General features: G+C 38.4%; 1 long non-coding RNA gene across 1 annotated transcript; it reads left to right on the top strand.

The window, feature by feature from the left end:
* Window positions 1-12,491: 12,491 nt before the first annotated feature.
* Window positions 12,492-17,567, top strand: LOC125161582 (uncharacterized). The gene is made up of 2 exons (XR_007150681.1): window positions 12,492-12,605; window positions 17,204-17,567. It is a non-coding gene; the product is annotated as an uncharacterized LOC125161582 (long non-coding RNA).
* The last annotated feature ends 1,412 nt before the right edge of the window (window positions 17,568-18,979 follow it).

The following is an 18,979-nucleotide window of genomic DNA, read 5'->3' as shown; positions in this document are numbered from 1 at the left end:
ATATGGTTCTTCTCTTTTTTTTTGTTAATGTGATGTATCACGTTGATTGATTTGCGAATGTTGAACCAGCCCTGCATCCCAGGAATGAATCCCACTTGATCATGGTGTATAATTCTTTTTATATGCCGTTGAATTCGATTTGCTAGTATCTTATTGAGAATTTTTGCATCCATATTCATCAGGGATATCGGCCTGTAGTTCTCTTTTTTGACTGGGTCTCTGTCTGGTTTAGGAATCAAAGTAATACTGGCTTCATAGAATGAGTCTGGAAGTTTTCCTTCCCTTTCTATTTCTTGGAATAGCTTGAGAAGGATAGGTATTATCTCTGCTTTAAACGTCTGGTAGAACTCCCCTGGGAAGCCATCTGGTCCTGGACTCTTATTTGTTGGGAGATTTTTGATAACCGATTCAATTTCTTCACTGGTTATGGGTCTGTTCAAGCTTTCTATTTCCTCCTGATTGAGTTTTGGAAGAGTGTGGGTGTTCAGGAATTTGTCCATTTCTTCCAGGTTGTCCAATTTGTTGGCATATAAGTTTTCATAGTATTCCCTGATAATTGTTTGTATCTCTGAGGGATTGGTTGTAATCATTCCATTTTCATTCATGATTTTATCTATTTGGGTCATCTCCCTTTTCTTTTTGAGAAGCCTGGCTAGAGGTTTGTCAATTTTGTTTATTTTTTCAAAAAACCAACTCTTGGTTTCGTTGATCTGCTCTACAGTTTTTTTAGTTTCTATATTGTTTATTTCTGCTCTGATCTTTATTATTTCTCTTCTTCTGCTGGGCTTAGGCTGCCTTTGCTGTTCTGCTTCTAGTTCCTTTAGGTGTGCTGTTAGATTTTGTACCTGGGATTTTTCTTGTTTCTTGAGATAGGCCTGGATTGCAATGTATTTTCCTCTCAGGACTGCCTTTGCTGCGTCCCAAAGCGTTTGGATTGTTGTATTTTCATTTTCGTTTGTTTCCATATATTTTTTAATTTCTTCTCTAACTGTCTGGTTGACCCACTCATTCGTTAGTAGGATGTTCTTTAACCTCCATGCTTTTGGAGGTTTTCCAGACTTTTTTCTGTGGTTGATTTCAAGCTTCATAGCATTGTGGTCTGAAAGTAAGCATGGTATAATTTCAATTCTTGTAAACTTATGAAGGGCTGTTTTGTGACCCAGTATATGATCTATCTTGGAGAATGTTCCATGTGCACTCGAGAAGAAAGTATATTCTGTTGCTTTGGGATGCAGAGTTCTAAATATATCTGTCAAGTCCATCTGATCCAATGTCTCATTCAGGGCCCTTGTTTCTTGATTGACCGTGTGTCTAGATGATCTATCCATTTCTGTAAGTGGGGTGTTAAAGTCCCCTGCAATTACCACATTCTTATCAATAAGGTTGCTTATGTTTATGAGTAATTGTTTTATATATTTGGGGGCTCCGGTATTCGGTGCATAGACATTTATAATTGTTAGCTCTTCCTGATGGATAGACCCTGTAACTATTATATAATGTCCTTCTTCATCTCCTGTTACAGCCTTTAATTTAAAGTCTAGTTTGTCTGATATAAGTATGGCTACTCCAGCTTTCTTTTGGCTTCCAGTCACATGATAAATAGTTCTCCATCCCTTCACTCTCAATCTAAAGGTGTCCTCAGGTCTAAAATGAGTCTCTTGTAGACAGCAAATAGATGGGTCTTGTTTTTTTATCCATTCTGATACCCTATGTCTTTTGGTTGGCGCATTTAATCCATTTACATTCAGTGTTATTATAGAAAGATACGGGTTTATAGTCATTGTGATGTCTGTATGTTTTATGCTTATAGTGATGTCTCTGGGACTTTGTCTCACAGGGTCCCCCTTAGGATCTCTTGTAGGGCTGGTTTAGTGGTGACAAATTCCTTCAGTTTTTGTTTGTTTGGGAAGACCTTTATCTCTCCTTCTATTCTAAATGACAGACTTGCTGGATAAAGGATTCTTGGCTGCATATTTTTTCTATCTAGCACCCTGAAAATCTTGTGCCAATTCTTTCTGGCCTGCCAAGTTTCAAAAGAGAGATCAGTCACGAGTCTTATAGGTCTCCCTTTATATGTGAGGGCACGTTTACCCCTTGCTGCTTTCAGAATTTTCTCTTTATCCTTGTATTTTGCCAGTTTCACTATGATATGTCGTGCAGAAGATCGATTCAAGTTCCGTCTGAAGGGAGTTCTCTGTGCCTCTTGGATTTCAATGCCTTTTTCCTTCCCCAGTTCAGGGAAGTTCTCAGCTATTATTTCTTCAAGTACCCCTTCAGCACCTTTCCCTCTCTCTTCCTCCTCTGGGATACCAATTATGCGTATATTATTTCTTTTTAGTGTATCACTTAGTTCTCTAATTTTCCCCTCATACTCCTGGATTTTTTTATCTCTCTTTTTCTCCGCTTCCTCTTTTTCCATAACTTTATCTTCTAGTTCACCTATTCTCTCCTCTGCCTCTTCAAGCCGAGCTGTGGTGGTTTCCATTGTTATGCATTTCGTTTAAAGCGTTTTTCAGCTCCTCGTGACTGTTCCTTAGTCCCTTGATCTCTGTAGCAAGAGATTCTCTGCTGTCCTGTATACTGTTTTCAAGCCCAGCGATTAATTTTATGACTATTATTCTAAATTCACTTTCTGTTATGTTATTTAAGTCCTTTTTGATCAGCTCATTAGCTGTTGTTATTTCCTGGAGATTCTTCTGAGGGGAGTTCTTCCGCTTGGTCATTTTGGACAGTCCCTGGCGTGGTGAGGACCTGCAGGGCACTTCCCCTGTGCTGTGGTGTATAACTGGAGTTGGTGGGCGGGGCCGCAGTCAGACCTGATGTCTGCCCCCAGCCCACCGCTGGGGCCACAGTCAGACTGGTGTGTGCCTTCTCTTCCCCTCTCCTAGGGGCGGGATTCACTGTGGGGTGGTGTGGCTAGTCTGGGCTACTTGCACCCTGCCAGGCTTATGATGCTGGGGATCTGGCGTATTAGCTGGGGTGGGTAGGCAAGGTGCTCGGGGGCAGGAGGGGCAGGCTTAGATCGCTTCTCCTTAGGTGATCCACTTCAGGAGGGGCCCTGTGGCAGCGGGAGGGAGTCAGATCCGCTGCCGGAGGTTTGGCTCCGCAGAAGCGCAGAGTTGGGTGTTTGCGCGGAGCGAGCAAGTTCCCTGGCAGGAACCGGTTCCCTTTGGGATTTCGGCTGGGGGATGGGCGGGGGAGATGGCGCTGGCGAGCGCCTTTGTTCCCCACCAAACTGAGCTCTGTTGTCAGAGGGCTCAGCAGCTCTCCCTCCCTTTGTCCTCCAGCCTTCCCGCTTTCCGAGCAGAGCTGTTAACTTATGACCTCCCAGACGCTAAGTCGCGCTTGTTGTGGGAACACAGTCCGTCAGGCCCCTCCGCTTTTACAAGCCAGACTCGGGGGCTCTGCTTGGCCAGCGAGCCGCCCCTCCGCCCCGGCTCCCTCCCGCCAGTCCGTGGAGCGCGCACCGCCTCGCCACCCTTCCTACCCTCTTCCGTGGGCCTCTCGTCTGCGTTTGGCTCCGGCGACTGCGTTCTGCTAATCCTCTGGCGGTTTTCTGGGTTATTTAGGCAGGTGTAGATGGAATCTAAGTGATCAGCAGGACATGCGGTGAGCCCAGCGTCCTCCTAAGCCGCCATCTTGCCACCTCCTTCAAACCTGACATCTTAAACAAGTGATGCTTGTATAGCCTGTTCTGTGATGAAAGTACCACATATTTCCTATTTCCATTTTCTCTCTTTGCTTATAGAAGTCTTTCTTTCCAAGATCTGTTGACACTATTTTAAGAGTTAATTGCATACTCCTTAAATATAACTTTTTGAGTGGGAAATTAAGTCATTTAAAATAGGCCATCAATTAATAGAAACAGTTACTTCATGTTGTTGCTAATGTTGTTGCTGGGTACGGTCAGTCCCTTAGCCAAAAACTTGAGTTTTTAGCCAATTAACAATGTGTCCATTTGTTAATTGTTAAGCAATCATTATGGATGCTGCTCGGCCAAAATTCACCAGTTTGTTTCCTCAATGAAGAGAGCTAACTAAAAGGAGAAAACATATAGCTTCCTTCTAAAGTATACTTTTGTATGCCCCACTACAGAAAACCATGACATCTCCATCAATGACTATAGTAGGCCAAGCAAGGAATTTTAGCTGGGAGAAAGGTGACTCATATAGCCATACTATATTCAGCACTTTAGAAATTAGGCCTTTATCCTCTCTGGTTCAAATGAACACCACTCTGATTTAATTTATTTTAATTAAGAACCAAGTAAAATGAACTAAGGACAGACTGAGAGATAAAAAATAAGTAAATTATACAGAAGATTTTTTCACTTATTTTATATTGTCTCTGTGCTCTTGTTTTCTTTTGTATTATTTCTTTACTCTCACAGATCTAGTAAAGTTAGTAAAAAAAAATGTTATTTCTTCCCTTCTGTGCTACATAGCTTTCTAGGTTCCATTCTACAGCACTTATCACACTGTAGTGGAGTCACTTGTATACTTGCCTGACTCTCCAGTGGACTGTGAACTCTTTGAAAGGAGTCCTCTATTACATCTTTTTAATGTCTTCAATACAAAATACTGAATGAATATATGAATGAATGAATAAATGGAATTTTCTTTCCTGTACTAGGTACTAATTTAAAAATGATTAAAAAGCAAGCTTTCAAACTCTCAAAGACCTTATAATCTACTAGGAAGAACAGATATAAAGAAATAATTACTAAGATATAATTGTATTAATACAGCACATAAGAAAATAGAATAAAGGATTAGTTGTAAAGTCTTTGGGGGGAGGGTATGGGGAAAGATCCTATTGAAGATGGCCTAAGTGGGTGATGAGAAACGAAGGGGAGACTGTGGGAAGAAAGAACACCCTAATTAAAGGAGAAAATATGAACAAGGTCATGCAGGTGAGAAGTTGTGTGCTGAATATGGCAAATAACAAGCAGTTCACATTTACTGGAGCATAAAGAGGAGATGTTTAGAGATGAGACTGGAGCAGTGGACCAGGTAGAGCTCCTGATCAGGAGGTTTAGGTGATGGGAAATCCTTTTAAGTCTTTAAGCTGGGCAGCGACATGGTCAGATATGTGTTTGAGTGGGGACAAAGTTAAATAAGGGACAATAAGCTATTTTACTAGTTCAGGTAAGAGATATAGACAGGCTAAATCTAGGATGGACATAGAAAAGAAGAAGGGGAAAGTCTTATAAAGGCAGAATACTTTTCTCTCCTCTGTAACACATAGCCTTCTATCTATTATTTTATAACACATATTGCATTTAATTGGAGTCAAATTTGAAATTCAATAAGGTGTGGGAGATATGTGAATGGGACAAGTCAGGAATGTATCCCAGCTTTCTAGCTTGGTTAGCTGGATAAACAGTAATAATGAAATAGAAAATACAGAGAGATCAGTATATTTGGACAAAAGTTAGGATTCAGAATGAGATAATGATTATTGATCCATTTCTGGACATGCTGAGTTTCAGATTTCTGTGGTATATTAAGGCAGACATGTTCCATGGGTAGTAGCTTGTGAAGCTGGGTATGAATGTGAAGTGCAACCAAGTCATCTAGAATGAAGATTGAGATATTGGCAATATCTAAATGTTGAAATTATAGCAGATGAGGAGATGCAAGAACAAAGTATAGAAGAGGAAGGTAAGCAGTCTGAGGAGATAGCCTGGAGAAACAGCTCTAGTTAAGGTGGACACAAAGAGAGTTTGTGAAGAAGACAGACATGGTAGGACATGGTAAGTATACATGATATGTTAAGACATATATAGTTAAGACATGACAGAGTTAAGATATACAAGAGAATCAGAAGGGTTTGGTATCAAGGACCCAATGGAATAGATAATTTTACTTGAAGCTTATTGATTTATTTTTTGAATGTTTATTTCTTTATTTTGAGAGAGATGGAAGAGGGAGAGAGAGAGCGAGCAAGTACAAGTTGGGGAGGAGCAGAGAGAGAGGGAAAGAGAGAATCCCAAGCATGCTCTGTGCTGTCAGCATAGAACCAGAGGTGGGGCTCGATCTCAGGAACAATGAGATCATGAGCAGAAATTAAGAGTTGGATGCTTAACTGACTGAGCCACCCAGGCACCCCATTAAGTTTATTTATTTACTTTGAGAGAGATGGACAGAGGACAGGCAAGCAGGGGAGGGACAGAGAAAGAGATAGAATCCTAAGCAGGCTCCATGCTACACAGAGCCCAATGTGGGGTTCACTCTCACAAATCATGAGATTATGACCTGAGCTGAAATCAAGAGACGGAGGCTTAACCAACTGAGCCACCCAGGTGCCCCAAGGAATAGATAATTTTAATACTGAATGTAACAAATGATGTCCATGCAATACAATTCCAATAATGGCATCTTTAAAAATATGCCTGGATTTGGCAGGTTGGGAACCATTGGTGTCCTTCCTTCAAAATAGTTTTGGTAGAAAATTGAGGTAAGGACCAGGTTGCCATGGTAAGACAAAGAGTCTTGGAGGTTCTCACACCACTGTAGGACATGAAAGCCTCAAGAAGGACTGCGGTAGAAATCCTGCTTTTATTTATTTTTTTATCTGGCTTTTCACACTTCAACTCTACAAAAGTTTTTTCCATGTAACATGAATTAATTTAACAATGGATCTATGTTAATTAGAACACACTTTAAGAAAGATGGTTTGGAAGCTATATATATTTATCTCTAGGATGGACAAAATGATGCTTTGAAAGAAATAATCTGAAAAGGAGAACAGTGAAGAGTTTCTAATGAGGAATAAATCATTTCTCAAAATTAAGAAGTGATTATTTCTAAATCTCAATTTTTATGGGAATACTAGCATGCCCTGACATTTGGCTCAGCTATATATAGAAAACATTTGCTAAATAGAAGAGTGAAATAATATTGCTTTTGGGGGGATGTTTAGATTTGTTTATGTAGATTTGAACAGAAATTAAATAACTTCTTAGTATATTGTCCTCAGCTAGAGACCAGTGACAATGCTTGTAAGAGGAGCAAAAACACTATCATTCGCAGCCTTCTGCAACATGTCAGAAACAGCTATTCTCTTTCTTATAAAATCTCTTTCACTAAATTGGCAAATACAGTACTGTCCAGCAGCCAGGCACCTGTGTATTCGGAGTCCATTACACGGTTATCATGGGGCTTCTCACTCAGAGGTGGGTAGCTTAGAGACAATATTTTTAAATATATATATCATAATACATTAACAAGTAAAAGAAGCTAACAAGAATATTGGTTGTTTTTTTTTAAATTTTTTTTTTCAACATTTATTTATTTTTGGGACAGAGAGAGACAGAGCATGAACGGGGGAGGGGCAGAGAGAGAGGGAGACACAGAATCGGAAACAGGCTCCAGGCTCTGAGCCATCAGCCCAGAGCCTGACGCGGGGCTCGAACTCCCGGACCGCGAGATCGTGACCTGGCTGAAGTCGGACGCTTAACCGACTGCGCCACCCAGGCGCCCCTATTGGTTGTTTTTCACATCTTCCTTTCTTCTGTTTTCAATTATGAGTGTATTTATGTGTTTGTATGTGAGAGAAGGGAAGTCATGTTTTGTTTTACTTCTTTAGGAACAAAATAATTTGATCACATGTCAAGAGGAAAATAGGAGAGACCATAACCAAAATCAGTGATATTAGTAATGCTGGCACCACAGTGAATTTACCATCAAATGAGATATATTTTTAATGTTATACAGATAATACAGATTCTCCATACATCACTGATGCCCATTGTATTTCAAGGAACTTTGAATCTACATAATTTGCTATTAGTAGCTCCTGGAAGAAACTGAAGAACCTGGGAACAAAGACTGAGCAATTCTCCTCAGTCAAATGCATCATCTGTTCTCTCGGTGCTGGTTGAACCCTTCCTCACACACTGTTTCATAATTAAAACCAGAAGTACAACTGAAATATCAGATAACTGCTGTGACACGATATTCGCTCTGGAATGAAGAATTAGGTTTTACACAATTATGGAAAATCACCCTTACATTAATTATTTCTTTACCTAACACTACTAAATAGTTCCCTCATAAAAAGCAAGAATGAGAAGCAATTAAAAATTAGTTAATGCATGTATAAATATCTATGAAGATCACTCACCGGGTGCTATGGGGAATAAATAAATAATGCAATAGTTCTCGCCATCAAGAACTAGAAATTAAATCAAGGCATGAATGCATAGATATGCACGTTAGAGTTAATTCTAAAACTGCATTTTCTCTCAAGCTCATATATAAAAAGTATTACCAGAGAACACTTAAGCTGTCATTTTTTTCTTTATTCCTACAACAGCTAGCTCATAACAAATACCAAATTTTTTTCAGTGATACCATTTAATCACAATGGGATTAAAGGGCAAGAGAAAAGCAAACAACAATGCATTTACCTTAATGAAAAAGCAAAAAAAAAGCCTGGTTATTTTCTTAATGGTAATAGGAGTGGAAATGACAGTGGTAATAAAAATGTTATCATTTCTTAAGCACTTATTATCAGCCAGGCAGGAGACCTGATGCTTCACAAACTTTAATGCATTTAAGCCTGTCAAGAACTGTTTAAGTCCAAAAAATCCTCATGTCACTAGCAAGAAAAACAAACACAATAACTATTAGGCAGGTAGTCCAAAGTTATATAGTTGGGACTGAGGGAAGTGTGGGCCCAAACCCACATTCTTAAATACTACACTTTATTATACAAAAGTAGGTATGCCACTCTACACTTTTAAAAATCCAAATGACATATTTAAACAGAGTCCTAAACTATCTTAGGTCTACTCCTGAAATCATTGTTGCACTATATGCTAACTAATTTGGATGTAAATAAAAAAATTAAAAGTTAAATTAAAAAAAATATCTTAGGTCAACTGCATCATAGAGTGAGCAATCCCCCTATTGATGGTCTGTCATCTTCATCAGTAAAGCTGGATCATATTACTGCAACATTGCCTTTCCCAGAGGTGGCCAACCCAGTATATCCTACTGAACAAGCTCTTTTTAAAATGCAATGGTGACTGTTTTTCAAAGAGGAGTGTGGTCTGTCCTTCCCTTCCTTGGATATAGCCAGGTCTGTCACAAGTGACCCTATGTGACTTCCAAGGCTAAATGATAGAAGGTTATTGGGCTTCTACCTTGTTCTCGTAAGATACCCACCCTTGGAACACAGCTGCCACGCTGTGAAGAAGTCGAGAAGCCACATGGAAAGACCATGTGTAGACGGTCTGGACCCAGCTCTAGCTGAGGTGACAGCTGTGTTCCAGCATCAACCGTCAGACAAAGAATGAGCAACCTTTTGATGACTTCATTTCCCAGCATTTGAGCTGCTCCCAGTGATATCTTGTGGAGCTGAGATAAGCTGTGCCCACTAAGACCTGTTTAAATGTCAAGTCAGTGAATAAAATAAATGTTGTCATTATTTTTAGCAGTCATTAAATTTTGGGTCAGTATGTTATACAGCAATATATAGCCATAGCGTCTACTTTCAAAATATTGTGTTCTGAGATAACACATGCAAAATCATGTTTTAAAGAGCTAAAAAATTATGTGATTATTACTGCTTTTATTTGTCTTTAAAATCACCCTGTGGAATCACTTCAAATGGCTAAACGTTTCCAATACCTTCTATTCTTGCTACTAAAAATATGGTCCATGGATCAGTAGCATCAATGTTACTTGTGAAACAATTAGAAATGCAGGATCTGAGGTCCCATCCTAGACCTGCTGAATCAGAATCTGCACCTTAATAATATCCCCCAGGAGATTTCTATGCATATTAGAGTTTGAAAAACACTAATGCAGACCTCCTGAGCAGGTCCATGATAGTGTAGGCTATGTCTACGATCAATCATATATATTGGTTAGCCTGAGGGAGTCATTGCTCCTGTGGATAGACACTAGCTCCTCATCTTATATAGAAAGAAATGTTGAACCAGGAAGAAACCCTCTGCATTTTCATGGGGAAATTCATGAGAAATAACAGCCTTCAAAAGCTGTCTCTCTTTTAAGATGAGCGGAAGGCTGACAGAAGCGACCCAGCATGATCTGACAGATGGTGTATGTCAGATGGATGAGTGGAAAAGAAGAAAGAGAGTCTTTCAAAGTATCTGATTGTAGTTTTAGCTAAAAGCTGCCTTTAAGCCAATTTTCCAGAGTCCAGTAGCTTCCAAATGTTTTGGATCAAAGGTCTACTATTCCAGTATTTTGTGGGTAATTGGCTAGCTGCATTGCCAATTACCTGCATAGGTAAAAATGACCATCCTTATCTGTGCTTTTCCCTAATTAAAACTGCTGGTTTGAATGCTCACTTCGGTAGCACATATACTAAAATTGCTGGTTTGAGGAACAAATATTAGTCATTAATATGGTACAGTGAGAAAAGAGCCTTTTCAATTTTAACTTAATCTGGTGTGTCAACTCGAAATTTCCCATCCGATCTCAGTTTTTTGTAACTTTTTGACCCTTACCCTTAATCTAGATATTAGTTTATACATTTTTATTCAGAAAAGAAATGGATGTATAAAATTTGTACCACTGCTTACATACTCTTAACATTATTAAAACCAAGAGAAAAGTACCTAGGGCTCCAAAAATAGCAAATATTTTTGAAAGTAGACTAAAGAAAAGCCAAACTCACATGTTTTCTTTAAAATAGGTTTTAAAACATGACATCCTCTTTAATTATCATTATAGTAATTAACTTCATTATTATAGGGTACTTTTCAGCTTTCTGGTTGGCCCTTCAACAGCCCTGTGAGAACAGTTAACCATCTATTTTCTCTGCTTTACAGATGAGGAAGGTGAAACAGATCAATACAGGTGACATCACTAGTCCACTGTTTTATGGTAGAGGAAAAACTAATGTTTACATTACCTTGCTCCTGTGGACAACTCTATCGAAAATAGAATAATTGCCTTCATTTTAGGTAAAAATTACAGCTAAGAGCCACATACGATAGAATAGAACCACAGTTGCTTGCCTAACACTGATTCCAGCAAGGCTTACTGTGACAAGAATTCTCTGTCTACACTGGCCAATATAATAACTGCTAGCTGTAAGTGGCTATTGAATGCTTAAAATGTGACTGTTGTGATTAAGAACCTAGGTTTGGGGGGGGGGGGGCGGTATTCAATTTTAATTAAGTTAAAAAAGTTGAATTGAACTTTGCTCTCAAGATTAGAAGCATGAAGGGCTGAGGGACAGGCTTTGAAAAACTCATGTTCCAACACTGACTTCTAGCCATCTTCTTGCACAAAGAACACTATTATTACCTCTGCAGAGGCCCCAGGACAGAAAAGAAAGAAAAGTAGTAGAGTGGCCAAGGGCCAATGACATGAGAGCCCAAGGAACCAGCCAGACTAGAGCTCTGAACATGGCTCTGTCTTGTGAACAGTAAGAAAATTGGAGCTCAAAAGTTCTAAAGCATTTCTGATTATAAAATTATGTGATTTTAGCAAGATCTCAACTTATTTCTCCTAGTCCTCATTCTGATTCTTATTTTCTTTCTGTAATATCATCTTAAGATTCCTTCTCACCTCACCAAATTCAAAAACACCACTCCAATCTGCAATTTCACATTCTCTTCTCCTAAGCCAATTAAGAATAATTTCCCCGTATCATTTTCCACTTTAAAAGAGCCAGGTAACATACACATCCAGCTTCTGAGATATGGCGAAAGCAATTAATTCAAAGCATGACTTTGTTCTTCCTATTTTCTTGTCCTTTTAGAGTCATGAATCACAGTTATTTGGACTTGGTACTTAGATTTGCTTTGCCTTAGGATGTTCCAATCTTTTATTACAATGGTCTCTTCCACAGCTACGCTAGGAAATATGCTCTATGCCCTAGGCAGCTCTTTTTTTTTTTCTGACTTCACATTAAATGCAAAAAAGAAATAGTGATATAAAATCCCCCATTTCCTGATAAATTCTCTTTAATTCTCCACTCTTCAATTTTACTAGGGCTATTTTTCTTTCATGTATGTTTCAAATACATTTGCAATATCTTTTCCTTAGTAAGAACCTGGTCTGAATGACATATATTTCTTTTCCCATCCCTAATTATCCTTTTAACTTGTTTCTGTTCACTCTCAATCTATCTCTTTTCCTATCAGCCTCTTAGATTAAAAATAAAACAGTTATTCATCAATTTCAATCAGATCTTTTTACTTTCCTATGCTATTCTGCTAACATTCAAATTGAACCCAATTTAAGAAAATTTGCATCTCTTCCCGTTGAAGAAATGTGCTTCAGGGTTTAGAGTAATTTTGAAGATGTTTCACTTTTTGCAAACAGATTTCCTACAAGATATCACATCCTATGAAACATATTTAGGGCATTAATTTTCTGAAAGTGAGTATCAATCTAGTTCCTACAATTCTTTTTTAGAATCTTGGTCCTTAAAAGCAGGAAATAGGTAATAATAGGAATCCAAGATTCAGCTCATATACTCTTGATGGTTAGCGGACAGGATAAAGAGCATCTCAATTTATGCAGGCAGTTTCAAAGGGTTCTAACTGACCCTCATACATTTCCTGTCTGGAGAACTCTGGAAGAAATAAGATGAGTTTCAGAGGTCTCCAGATCAAGGTAGGCTTAAAAGGGATCTTCAGGAGAAATTCAGACTGACTCAGCTCCCTAAGAATCTTGAACCCAGCCTAGATCTGACTGAGGGAAACACTATGTCTATGGACCTAGACTGGTTCTGGAGAGAGTAGCACAGGGGAGAGAGCTGTACCCAAGCTTTGAGCTCTCGCAATATGCCATACCTTCCTTGGCATTCATTCATACATTCATACATTTACTGAATGAGGAGTTCAGTCCTTTTCCTTTACCTTCCCTTTTTCTTTATGAGGACTTCAGTCCAAAGTACTGAAAGCCAAGAATTCCTGTGAATACTGCTTTAAGTGTGAATAATCAATAGCTATGTTGCTATGGCCCCACATTTCAGCCTCCCAGAATTCCAACTCTATTAGGAATTTTCTCCCTTCTCAATTATTTTTTTACTATTTTTAATGTTTCATTTATTATTTTTGAGAGAGAGAGTGCAAGCAGGGGAGTGGCAGAGAGAGAGAAAGAGGGAGACACATAATCTGAAGCAGGCTCCGGGCTCTGAGCTGTCAGCACAGAGCCTGATGGAGGCTTGAACCCAGGAAACAGTAAGATAGTAACCTGAGCTGAAGTCTGATGTTTAACTGACTGAGCCACCCAGGTGTCCCCCCACCCCCCATTTTCACTTATTAAGTTTTCTCCGGTGCTTTTTGAATAATTAAGAAACCTGCATAACCTTGTTTGCCCTCATAGTTCATCACAAAAACATTTCCTTTCTGGCAACTGTCTTACAGCGTTTCGAATATGAAAAGCCTGCCACTTGTGAGGGCAGCTATTTTTATTGTTTTCCCTGCCAACCAGCTCTGCTTTGTCAGCTGAAGTATTTGTATCCTTTCATTCTGCGCTTTCAAATGCTATCACCTGCATCTTCTCCATCCTCCAGGCACAGCCTGAGGGGGCAGCTGCCCTTTCCCACTGCATTTGATCTAAGGAAACTGGCGATCACCACTTCAGTGAACAAGGGATTCTGGATCCACACTCTGGATATGTCTGTTCACTCCTCTTAGAGTTCCTCTGAACCATCCTCCACAAGCCTCATCAACCTGTTCCGTCAATCACCACCCAGGGGCCAAGCTTCCTCAGTAATCCATTACCCCTGAAACTACGATCATGTACTGCTTCTGTCGCTCAATTGGAGCTAATGCCCCATTTTACCCCACTTCACTCCCAAACACTTCATCTGGATCTCTGGGACTTCTGTTCTCTGATTGCTGGGTGTTAGTGTATTTTCAAGATTTTTCCTGAATGTATTGTTCATCATCAACCCTCAAGAGAATACCTGTGTCACTTTTGGAAAATAATTCCCTGTGAGTAGGTGAAAGCTGCTTTTCCTTTCAGGAGGTTGGCAAGGTTTCCTCATTTCTCCTGTTTGATATTTATTACTCTTCCTGTCTCTTGCCACATCTTCTGTGAGACATGGTGCTTACAGGCACAGGTTCAAGTCCAATTGCTAGGTTTCAAGTCTCAACTCTCTGCTTGCTGGTAACTGTGCCCTTTGACACTTATTGGCCTTCATTTTACCTCAACCTTTTTGTTTTTAAAGGAAGATGACATAAGTACCGTAGTCACAGGGATGATCAAACCTTGTATTATAATGATTAAATAAACTTGTGCAAAGAACTTAGAGAAGAGTTACTGACATAAATAAGATCCACTTATTATTTATTAATCATATATATATATATATATATATATATATATGGAGAGAGAGAGAGAGAGCGAGAGAGCGAGAGAGAGAGCATACAAATGGGGGATAGGGGCAGAGGGAGAGAGAGAGATGGGAAAGAATCTTAGGCAGGTTGTGGGGCTTGATTCCATGACCCTGGAATCATTATCCGAGCCGAAATCAAGAGTAGGATGCTCAACTGACTGAGACACCCAGGCACCCCCAGATCCACTTTTATTGCTGAATTAAAGGTTTTGAGAAAACCTGGGATTAAATAAACACACACACATACACACAGATCTATATCTATATCTATTTTTTTTTTTACTTAAGTCAAACACATTTGAAGGCCTAAGAAAACCATTTTTTCTTCCTCATCCTTTTCTTTTTCTTCAATGTAACTCTTACTACATTTTCTTGAAATCCCTGTTACTGAGCATGCACTTTGGGAAACCCTGATCTTGAGTTTTAAGCAAAAACAATTAAACAAATTAAAACCAAGGAAAGGTAAAATCACTTCAGTAATATTATGATGATTAATATGGACAAACCCTGAAATAGAATCCTGAACTCCTGGTACTTAAAAATGCTAACATTTGATCCATAAAAAAGGAATTTTAAAAAGGGAACTTTAAAAAGGGTTGTTGTGAAGGTTTCATGAGATTTCTTTTTAAGTTAGTCAGTGTTGCACAAATGCTAGTTTGTATCATTTTCGAGGAAAGAAATCATTGAACATTTCTTGCTTTCCAATTCTGGTTTTACTAAGTGTTTCTGTCCTTTTATCTTACAACTGACTGTCACAGTTGTTTCTTAGATTATATTATATTTATATATTACATACAGTAAATGGACATATGTATTATAAATGCACAAATATTAAGTGATATTTGACATTTACATACACTTATGAGTATAATCTACATTCCTAACAGACTACAGAACATAGTAATCGTTTATACTACTTCCCCATCTATTCTTACGACCCCAGAGAAGAAACAGCTTTTCTGATTTTGATTTTCTTTACTATAGTTGTGCCTCTTCTAGAACTTCATATAAATGGAATCATACAGTACACATTCTATATGTTCAGCTTCTTTCTCTCAGAATATTGTGAAATTAACCTATATTTGTTGTGATATGAGTACTTTCTTCCATTTTAGTGCTGAGTAGTATTCCACTGTGTAAATATACTGCAATCTATCTATGCTGGTGTTGCTTGCCCTTTGGAGTTTCCCATTCTGAAGTCCCATGATCTTTAGTTGGCAAGCTAGAGACCCAGGAGAGCAATGGTTTATTTTTCCAGTCTGAGTCTGAAGGCCTGAGAACCAGGACAGCTGATGCAAATTCTAATCCAGGTCCAAGTCAAAAGGCAGGAGAAGACTGATATTCTAGCTCCAAGACAGGCAAAGTGAGAATTCTCCCTTACTGATTGTTTGTTCTGGTAGGGTTTTCAATAGATTGAATAAGAGCCTATGTTAGGGAGGGCAACTTGCTTTACTCAGGCTTCCTGTTAATCTTGCCCCCAAATACCCTGATGGACACACCTAGAAAAATATTTAATCAAATATATGGATTATGGATATCTTCTGGCCAAGTCAAGTTGACACATTAAAAAAAAAAAAAAACAAACAAACCCATCACACCCAGTTTGGGGCTGTTAATGAAAAAAAAAGCTCTAAAATCCTTGTGTGTTTTTGTGGGCATACACTTTCCTTTCTGGTAAGTTCTTAACAATGGAATTTGTGGGTTGCCCCTCTTTTTCATTTTAAGCATTCTAGTAGGTATATATTGCTACTTATTCTGGGTCTAATTTTCATTTAATTAAGTTTCATTTCTCTGATGACAAATCCTGGTGAGCACTTTTTCATATGTGAATTGGCCATTCAAATGTGTTCCTTTGTGAAGTATTTCTTTCAGCTTTTGCCTATTTTTCATTGGGTTATTTTTCTTCCTACTGTTGAGTTTCAGAAGTTGTTTTTATATCTTGGCTACTAGATCTTCTGACAGATATAGGTTTTGCAAATATGTTCTCCTGGCATGTGTCGTGTCTATTCGTTTTAGAATGGTGTCTTCAATGAGCCCACATTTCTAATTTTGATGAAGTGTCATTTTTAATTTTTCTTCAGTGATTGTTGTCTTTTGAATCCTGCTTCAATTCTTGATCCCAGGTTGTAATAATATTCTTCTGTGTTTTCTTTAATAAATGTTAGCTTTTAGCTTTTTAGTTTAAGACAATGTCAAATTAACTTTTCTGTATCAAGTGAGGTAGGGGTGAAATGCCTTTTTTCCATGTGACTATCCTGTAATTTCAGCGTTTGTTGAAAATTCTCTTCCCAATAAGTTCAATCCCAAATATCAATTGAACTGTATATATGTGGACCAATTTATGAATTCTCTATTTTGTTCCACTGACATCTTTGTCTATCATTATGTCAATACCACACTGCCATCTTAATTAGCGTAGCTCTATAGCAGGTCTTAAAATCAGATGCTGTAAATTCTACCAAATTATTCTTTGTCAAGATTATATTGATTACTTGGTTATTTGTTTATTTCCATGTAAATGTTAGAATTAGCTTCTAAATTTGTACTAAAAAACTCTACAATGATTATTTTTGTGATTACATTTATTTCATAGATCATTTATCTTGTATTTATCTTTGTTTAATAAAAGGCTAAATGTCTAGATCCCCATTGGTCAGAATTGCAAGAACCAGGATGTTCTTTGTAGTTATATGGTTTTATGGCATTTATCATGTTTTTTTTTTTTGTAGTCCAGAATCTGAGCCCCATTCTTACTTTTCAGGAATTCCTCACATATGAGTCTTAGAAAATGGCAGAACTTGCCTTTAATCAACAACAGATGTTGAAAATGTCAGATGCTCATTTATTAATCTCCCTTGTATCAAAGGCCTGAGTACTTGACCGAGAATGTACTACCTCTGAACTTGGAACCGGGAGACAGTCACCGAACGGGAGAATGCACCATGGGGAATATACTTTGATGCACATGGCAGTGATAGCGACAGCAGCAGCATCAAAGAGTTTCCAGGGGCAGCAGTGGAAGTTTCCAGGGTCAAGCAACAATATATGGCAGATTTGCAAGCTGAATGCAGGGTTTAGCAGCAGCAGTGTGCACGCCATGCTGATTTTGTGGGCATGATTTTTTGCCCATGGTCCTCATTGTTGTAAAACTCCCTAATCCCCACCTATTATCCAGGCCAGGTTCAGCCACCTTTCTGGCAATTCTTTCAATAAATTCATTGTCTTCTTAAGTTAGCCGTAGTTTTTGTTGCTTAAAAATAAGAACTTGACTGATTAAAAATTAGTTTCAGGTGAGCCTATATCTCTTCCCAGTAAGGTATGTGTATGTGAAGGCAGAAGAAAGAGGGCATTCTAAGAATAAATGGAATCTTTAAAGTCTTTTAGTATATAAAATGGTCACATAAAACAAACCCAAACTTTTTCATTTCCTTTTATGGCTCAGACCTGACCTAGCTTGTGTCCAATAGGACTCTTAAAACCAGATATTCAGACAAGGACAGATGTATTTCTCAAAAGTATACCAAAAGAGGTGTAAGAGATGTGAGAATAGATAGCTGTAAAGTAATTCATTATATATGTATTTATACACATACATATATAAAATATCTGATATATGTAAGTTTTGCAAAATCAAAGTATTTTAACCACAAATGGTTACCGCTGCACTGTTACCTCTTCTCACTTCATCTCTTCCCCATCGCAATTCTTTTTGTGTTGTCAGCTGATTTTGGAGTAGCCACCGAATGTATTTATGTGGTTTACAGTCACTTCCTTGTGTTGTGAAGTTATTACTAGTCCTTACATCATAGTTGCCATAGGTAGTTTCCAGGAATACTCACACCATACCCTGAGTCACCTCATCTGGCACTGTGAGACACCAGCAAGAAGACAGAGCCAAAGGTCCTTCTATCATATGAAGATATCCTGTAGTGTCTAGCAGCAAAAGCACATGGTTATTGGAGCAGGAAAAAAAGGGCTGTACACTTATGGACCCAGGAGCTTGCCTTCTCTGGAGAATTTTTCCATTCATGAGATGTATGAAACTTTAAGATGACTATTCACCTAGTGTTCCTTATCAATACCCAATCAAAACTGAAATTCTCTTCTGTCAGGAATATACTTATAATGCAATATAGGTAATTATAATACACAACATATTTCTTCTTGTTGATGACAATTGTGCAAAGTAGACTTGTCAGAATTGCTGCTTTTGTAGGTCACAAACCTGTACCATCTCTAAAAATAGTAAATAGGTTTGCATGAGGTAAGAGATAAAAGAAACTTGAGATTTCTCCCTAAATTTGCCCATTAATGTAAGAATTTTAGATTCTTAATAATGGCTCGTGAAGTTAAAAGAAATTCTTCTATACTATCAAAATTGGTTTTGATTAACCATCCTAGAGAAACCAGTGACTAACCTGTCTATCTCTCTAATAACTAGTTATAAAATGATTGTCACATGCAAAGGAGATCAAAGAGATGTCAGACAAAAAAATGTGGGGAAACCAGTAAAATGTGTGAGGCAGTTAAGAAATAAAGAGGGTCGATGATTTGGGGGGGATTTTGTAATGTCTGGTATTTCTCAGCCTTTATTTAAAAGTTGTATTGAGAAGCAGGGCACCTGGGTGGCTCAGTCGGTTAA

Source organism: Prionailurus viverrinus, chromosome A3 (genome assembly GCF_022837055.1).
Source record: "Prionailurus viverrinus isolate Anna chromosome A3, UM_Priviv_1.0, whole genome shotgun sequence".
Classification (NCBI taxonomy): domain Eukaryota; kingdom Metazoa; phylum Chordata; class Mammalia; order Carnivora; family Felidae; genus Prionailurus; species Prionailurus viverrinus.
This window is presented reverse-complemented; position numbering and strand designations above follow the sequence as displayed.